Source organism: Dioscorea cayenensis, unplaced genomic scaffold (genome assembly GCF_009730915.1).
Source record: "Dioscorea cayenensis subsp. rotundata cultivar TDr96_F1 unplaced genomic scaffold, TDr96_F1_v2_PseudoChromosome.rev07_lg8_w22 25.fasta BLBR01000680.1, whole genome shotgun sequence".
NCBI classification, from domain to species: Eukaryota; Viridiplantae; Streptophyta; class Magnoliopsida; order Dioscoreales; family Dioscoreaceae; genus Dioscorea; species Dioscorea cayenensis.
In genome coordinates, this window is record NW_024087071.1 from 35,001 (window position 1) to 43,001 (window position 8,001).

At 47.0% G+C, this 8,001-nt stretch overlaps 1 non-coding gene and 1 pseudogene across 1 annotated transcript; both read right to left on the reverse strand.

Annotated features, from left to right (window-relative positions):
- Nucleotides 1-707: 707 nt before the first annotated feature.
- On the reverse strand, nt 708-781 carry TRNAM-CAU. The gene has a single exon. It is a non-coding gene; the product is annotated as a tRNA-Met (tRNA).
- A 179-nt stretch (nt 782-960) lies between these two features.
- On the reverse strand, nt 961-7,661 carry LOC120254872 (annotated as a pseudogene).
- Between the last annotated feature and the right edge of the window lie 340 nt (nt 7,662-8,001).

Genomic DNA, 8,001 nt, shown 5'->3' on the forward strand with positions numbered 1-8,001 from the left:
GTATTCTATGGTTACGATTCTACCAGATATGTCTTTTTCATTCCGTCGAAAATAGATTTTACGGTATAGACGCTTATGACCTCCCCCTCTATGCCCTGCGGTAATGATTCCTCTGGCATTACGACCTTTACCACAACGATGCTGTCCATAGATCAAATTATTTCGTGGATTGGATTTCACTTGACTGTCCACGGCTCCATTGCGTGTGCTCGGGGTAGAAGTTTAGTATAAATGTATCGCCCTCTTCTTTATTAAATTAAGTATGTATTTTCCATAAAGTTCTTTTCTCTATAAGAGGTGGAATAGAATAACCCGGTTGAAGGGTAATGATCATACGTCTGTAATGCATTGTATGTCCCATAATAGGTCCCATTCTTCTACCCTTTCCCGGGAGTCGATGACCATATTACCTTGACACAAAAAGAAGAGTTCGACCCAATGCTTTTATTTCTGTCCTAGTTGATTCTGATTCGACATTAGAAGTATATTGATTCTTCCCCAATAACCGAATACTTTTTTCTGTAAACACTGCATATTTTATTACATCCATAAATCATTTTCTTCCCCAATATCGATAAGAATTCTAGTTCTTACTGTTCATATGTTATGTGGTATGAATATACCATACCAATTCGTTATGTATGGATGATGAGATTCCATTGATACATAGCTAATTCCAATAGACTTATTGAACGTTCCCATTGGCGTGCATCCAGCAGGAATTGAACCTACGAATTTGCCAATTATGAGTTGGGCGCTTTAACCATTCAGCCATGGATGCGCTAGCGAGTGAACTAGGTGTTTTTTTTGGTAGAGCCGAGGATCGGTTCAAGAAAGAACGTCAAAGAAAGGTGACTGAGACTTCTCCTTCGACTGAGACGGAGACTGAACAAGCTGCTTCGGAAGGGTGTTTTTGGCTCGCAATAAAAGCTAGGGTCCTGATCGAGCAAGACGTAGTCCCTATCTATCTACCTCTCCAGACACAATATCTTGAGTACCTATGATGGTTACTACATCTGCTGGCATGTGATGTTTGGACATAGAATCGAGTCCTTGTGAATGGGCAGAGCCAGGTGCTCTTATTTTACGACGGTAGGGACGATTGCTTCCATTACTGACAAGAAAGACACCAAATTCTCCTTTTGGTGCTTCAACTGCGGTATAGGTAGAAGGAGCTGGTACGGAAAAACCTTCTGTATAAGGTTCGAAATGGTGAATTGAGGTAGAGTAGACCGATGATCCTGTAGTAATTTGGCCGGCTATTGAAAGAAAAAGGCTTGCATCTGCTCCCCTAAACTATAACCGGTCCCATCTCTCTCCAGACCTAACGTGGTAGTTTTCCCATCATAGGGCTTTCTATCTATAGATTGAGCCATTACCAACCAAGGATCCCATTCGTTCAGAACTCAGTTGACTGCTTCTATAGATAAGGCGGAGCGCCCTTGGTTCAGCATTATAGCACATAGGCTTTCGGCCCTACTACAGCGCTTCGCTAACGCGTTGCATTGTCAGCTTTGCTACCGACGCTTCATCTTAAGTGCTTCGCTACCGAGGCTCAGCATAAAGGACGCTCCTATCCATAGAAGCGCTTCGCTAACGCTCGGCTAAGTCGTCGAACCCTCGCGCTGACCGTTCGCTTTCTCAGTAGCGAAAGCCCTTCTCTTTGCCCCTTAAGTATAAGTAGAAGGACAAGAAAGAGATTCTTGGTTTTCTTGCTCCCGCTTCCTCATCTGCGCTCGTCAAGCCAACATAGCTTTTTGGGAGGTGAAATAGCGGTTGAAGCAGACATTTCGAAATGATAGCATCGAAGATATATATATATAAAGATATATCTTTCTATATATATAAGGTCACGGTTATCCCGGACTGCGTTCCGGAAAAAGTAGTCTACTTGACAGAAAGGGCGGGCACTCTCGTGTTTCAAACCCCACGTTACTTTGATAGTTGTGGGGCACTGTGTATTTACAGCCTCTACGAGTTGCAAGTGAATGGGGCCGGTGCGTGACGAACGGAAGGGTTCATCAAGCCATTTCTCGCCTCAACCCCCTAAAGAAAAGAATTTAGGAGGAGGGGTACTTTACTAAACTAATAGGGGGCAATTGCATCGCACCTGACTGTGAGGGACCTCTCGAGACCTTATGTTTACTTCGTAACTAGTGGCCGGTTTCCCGTTCCCGTCGTGAAAGCCTTTTCCCAGTGCGCGGAGCCCCAACGAGGAAGGTGTTAGTGCTTTCTCATGGGGTCAATAATGCTAATCCCTCTTTTTGTGCCGGGAAGAAGATAAGAAAAACGCGAAGCGTTCTCTTGGTTTCCCAACCTGCTGTTGCTTCGAAAGGCTGCCCTCTCTCTGCTGGATTTTGGTCCAGCCTACTAAGAGGATCCCGTATCCCGTACATTGTCTTTCCCCCTCCTGGGTTCCCATGGTTCCTATGTCGCCGCCTTTCCCGGTCTTTTTCTTTTAGTGCTTTAACCCGAAGCGATACTTGACGCTAGTTCAGTGGATAAGATGGTTGCGCTCCAGCTCACTCAAGAATGTTACGGCAGTGGTCCCCCGGCAAGCTCGTTCTGATCTTGGACGCAATACATTGGAATCCTGAAGCACCACCACGAACGCTACCGCGCATGTGCCTGCGGTGCGGTAAGGCACCACCCTGTTGTGCCAGCATCCAACTCCGGCGTGTTAGCTTAGTTATCCTCATCAAGCCACAACCTTGATGTCTAGCTTCCCAACAGGTAGACGGTTCCTTTTCCCCTAGATCAATGAAGAAGGGAGAAGTCAGTTTCTTCTCCCGAAGAACCGGAAGCGAAGCGCTATGCCGGGGCGAGGGGACGGGAAAGGAAACTGTTCTGCAGAAAGATATTGGGGTTCCCAATGCTTCTCCACGCCCAATGAGATGCACCAACCCCGGGATGCTTTACTCCTAACCCCACAATGGTTCCGAGATGAAGCTTAACCTGAGTCTCAGTTAAGAACGGTGATGATCTACGTTTCATTTCCTACGGCGCATGATTCCATGGATAGTTTCATTCGACATCGTGATGGAGGACATAGCTTACGATTATCGGCTTTGATCATGCCACTAGGCATTTGATTAGGGCATTGCACAATGATCCGAACACTTTGTCGCATCTCTTCGATACGGATACAGTAACGATCATAGCGATCTCCTCTGCTACCTACTGGTACATCAGGATCCGATTGGTCATGAATATCGTAAGGTGCTGCTCTTCGCGAATCCCAGCATAGCGCAGATTGGGATGGGTAGGCCCACCACTTCACTTTCACTTAGGCCTGGGAAAAGTCAGTGGGGGAACCCTGTCAGGCTCCTTCCCCCCAAAAAAACAAACTGTACATGGGAGTTTCCCTTCATACGGCTTGAATCATTCTCAGATGCCCCGAGAGGCATCCTTTCCCTTTGGGGCGCGCAAACGAGCACCGGCCGCAACAGCAGGGAACTATGACCAATAGAGTCAGACACAGAGCGTCATCTTTGTTTTTTCTTGTGATGGTTGAGGAGTTTCTTTCTCTGAGGGTGCGGGACGCTCGCGGAGTCCGTGCCTTCCATACCACCACAGGTCGTTCTTGGGCAGATCCCGTTCCTAAATATAAGAGAGGGATAGGGGGAAGGGGCCGGGCATCTCATATAAATAGGGTTATAGAAAGAGAACCCGGCCACCTATTTTCATTCGACGTTCTGGGGCGCCCGATTCGAGCGACGAATTCGGCGAGCTGATCTGCTTTGATCCAGGAGAAAGCCCAGTCAGCCACCTTTTCGGTGCAGGTCACGTGACCTACAGCTCGGCCTTCACTTTTTGAGACTTCCTCTACGCACATCTCTATGTGTCTACAGCACTTCCATATGGGGAAAGATGGGCTTACCATGTTCCATCAATAGCACCTAACCTATGCCGATTTTGGTGGACCGCGCTCCACCCCGGTGAACTCATGCGGTTCCGACGTGCCCAGAGGCCAGAGGCGAATCCGTTCACGGTCCTACGGACCAACACCATTCGAAGGTAGATGGTCCACCCCGCCTAGATGAGGAATCTTTGACTGGGCTTACACACATTCGCTCACTTATGCTGTCCCTCCTCAGCTCACCCTAGCCCCGGGTATGTCGTCTCTGATAAACGCCTAAATGTATGTATTTTATATGTATTAATCTTGTATCATCTGTGAATATGTTAACGAATTGATGCCCGTTTTATGTCTAAATTGGTTATTTCGGTGTTGCAGGTCTTAAATGAGTCGAACGATGCTCAAAAATGTAAATCGGATGAATTCGACACCAAAAACAGCATTTTTGGGGTCCCAGCACTATAGCGACACTGTAGCGGTATTGTAGTAGGTCATTGTTCTTGCTGTGGGCATTTGGCTGTGAGTTTCACGGGCTCCATGCGCCCGCATGGATGCCCGTAAGGTTTGCTGGAAATTCTCAATACTCGGTTACTGTAGCGGTATTGTAGCAAGTCATTGTTCTTGCTTCTCGGCATTTGGCTATGAGCTTCACGGGCTCCATGCGCCCGCATGGATGCCCGCATGGACTGACGGGATATAAATGAAAGCGATTTTTGTAGGGCAAGGGGACGAGTTTTTGGCGAGAGTTCTTGGAGCCGATTTTTCACCGAGTCTTTAAGAGGCAAGATCACACGTTTTGGAGAAGGGAAATCAAATGGAGAAGCTCGGTTTTGGCTAGATCTTCATCGATCTCTTCTTTGGGAGTTTGTAGATGACGAGGAAAGCCGCCCCCATCACGGCGTCCGTGGAAGCATTTCCACCTAGCTTGGCTTGTCTTCCAACTTCTATTGTTTGAGGGAGTTTTCTTATGCCATTTGTAGTTGTTTTCATGGACTTGTTGCTTGTATTTGTTTGCATGGACGAGTAGATCCCCAAGGTCACTGGATGCTGGTGAACCTTTGGGGTGAACTTGTGTATTTGGATGATTTAATTTTTGTCTATTGCAATTGTTGTGTATTTGTGATTCATTCTTGGTACATTTGATGTGTTGCTTACATGAGAACTCTGTAAAACCAAGCTGCTAGGTTGTACTTGGTAGCGTGACCATCGGCCCTTGTACTAGACACACCAAGTTTTGAAGGGATTCATGTACGAATACTCCATGACCATCGGGTATTCTGTACCCCTCCACCATTAGGGCTAGACCAAGTTTTGTTCTGGCCCTAATTAGGGATTTCCCCACTTGTTAATGCAATCATATGAGGATTTGATCAGAAGAAATTCTATGTCAATACTTATACCGGATTAGGGGTTAATTGCCATGACCATCGGGTTGATCTAATTTAGGAAATCTCTAGGTCCAAACCTTCAATTGCATGACATTCTTAGCACCCTTTGCACTTTAGTAGCCCCTAGGGAATCCGCATCCGTGACCATTTCTTTCCCCTGATTTTATACCCCTACCTTATCATAGACTCCATTTGTAGTTCTTTTATTTCAAGTAATAGATTAGAGAAACCCTTCGAATCATTCGGCTAGACAATACGCAAAGAGGAAGTAAGAGTAGATTCTTGGGCCCAGGGAATACGACTCTCACGTGCTCGCACGAGGGGTATTACTTGACGACTCCGTGCACTTGCGGATCGCTCATCGGTCTCCAAGGCTTCACACAAAATCTTTACTGACAACATATGCATGCTTAAGTAGGGTCAGGCAGAACCGTTGTTGCCTGATGGGAACTTCCCCCATATTGTTATCAATATCTTCATGTCGCACGACCTCTTAACATTACACCACTGAATCCCCAATCGTTTGCTTGCTGTGCAGAGATAGTACCAATATCCACTAATCATTGTTTCCAGATACGGTTGCCGGTTGACATCTCTTCTAATTCGTCGATACGAGAAGCAAATTGTTGTGTGGAGGAATCAATATCTCGACATAAGCCAAGAGGCAGATCTTGTGCCACTCCACCAGGTCGTATGAAACTAGCATGCATCCTGGCTCCCGGGACTCTTTCATAGAATTCCAACAATTTCTCCCGCTCCTCAAAAGCCCAAAGGAACGGAGTTGATGCTCCCACATCCATAGCATGAGTAGTTGAAGCAAGTGAATGATTTGAAATTCGAGTTATTTCACGGAATAACACTCGTATATATTGAGCTCGTAATGGTACCTCGCAATTCAAAAGTCTCTCTACGGCTGAAGAATGAGCGTGTTCTTGGGCCATCATAGAAACATAGATAGGGTCAACGACGGAACGAACAACGAAACTTTACGACAGCTTTTTCGTACACGTTCACTTGCATCACATACACAAGTGCTCTCTGAACCGTGCAATAAGGTCACCCATAACACGGCTCTCCCACTGGAGTGACCTTAGCCCCGGGCCATGCTATTCCATGATATTGGAAAAATAGCAGCCTAACTACTTTTTATAATCGTCTTGAAAGCTGGGCGCCTTTTGAATATGAGTGGGGCTCCTAGGTGGCGCGTTCGTGGAGCCAAACCGAAGGAAGAGCAAAAGGAAGGTTGGGTGCTTGTGGGGCGAGGCCACCCGGCCTCGAATAGGAGGGGGTTTAGCTCTGGATCCCGCCTGCTTGCAGAAATGAATGGATCAGAAGGGGGGCTGGGTTCTATTTCCGGGCCGGGCGGGAGGTGAACCAGAAGAAGAATAGAAGTGCGCCTTCCCGGTGGAGAAAAAGGTGCTGTCATCTATCTCGACCAGTTTCCCGAGGCGTTGGAAAGAAAGACCGGCTCAGAGAATCACTGGCCCCCTATCGTTTCGCCAACAAAGAAGTCATCCTTGACTTGACGATTGACCATTCCTTCCCTACCGAGCCGCCTCTCTTCGCCATTCGAAGTACTTACCTCTGCCTTCCTTTTTTTATAACAAACAGAAAGACTTTTTTAAAAATTAAATTAAAAAAAGACTTCGTCTGTGATTTTATCGGCCCCAAGGGAATTTACTCGACCCATTCTACAGTCTCCCGCACTGCTCAAGTGTGCGACTCCGTATGAGGGCCTCCTTCCCTTTTGCTCTGCCCACTCTCCGTTCACACGGTTATCAAAGCGGAGTAAGGGTGGGCAGCAGGTACCACGAGCCCTCTGTCCCACACATCTATCAAGAAGCAAGTGTAGTTCACCGGTTCCACCGAATGCTCCTATCTCTCGGCAAAAATCGTGTGAGTGTGCAGTTATGCTTCGGATGCTTCGCCATGGAATAGATCGACCCAGTTCCTGTTCTTTTCCGGTGCACTCGCTTTGTATCTCCGACACACAAGGAAGGACGCGGTGGGAAGGAAGCAGCCCTAGCCTCTGTCCGGCCGATCATTCCGCTGGCATCTTGCATTCACGCCTCCGTTTGACTGCCGCTCGGGGATGTAGTTGTAGATACGTGAGTCTTAGTGGGTCGTTGGCTCCACCTGTTATCTCCTTCTACGACATGCTGTTGTCGTCGCCATATTCAATATGTCACTTAGTCATATCTGCCTCGCTGCGGGTCAGCACCTCCGAAAGAAGCGGAGGACTTCATTCAGTGACTCCGCGATCGCCCTCTGAACGATCAGAATAAGGTAAAGCTTGAAGATACGTTTTTGTACTCTATTAATTTCTCAGTCCCTCTAGTCGGGTGGGCTCGGACCGGCCTTCTGTTGGATCCCCTAAAAAAACCGTACGTGAGGGTCTCCCCGCTCACGTCCATTGAATTGAGTGAGTTTTTGCTTGAATGGGAATGATAACGTAGATAGACCGAGTACTCATTATTGGATTGGATGTAGGCCTGAGTGAAAAAAATCGGTGGATGGATTGGAAAGTAGTTCGCGGGTTGGGACAAAAGTCGATTCATAAAGGCGTGCTTCCGCTTCGCTTTTTTAACTATAATACACCGGTAAAAAGGTTCAAGCTAAACAAGTTATTTGAGTCTGTGAGCTTTTGGCTTCCTTTGCGGCATAACTTGACTGATCGATCTCACTTCCACTACTCATTTACAAAACCCAAAGAATGAATGTGGCCCATCGGAAAGAAGCTTCACGTGGCGAGAC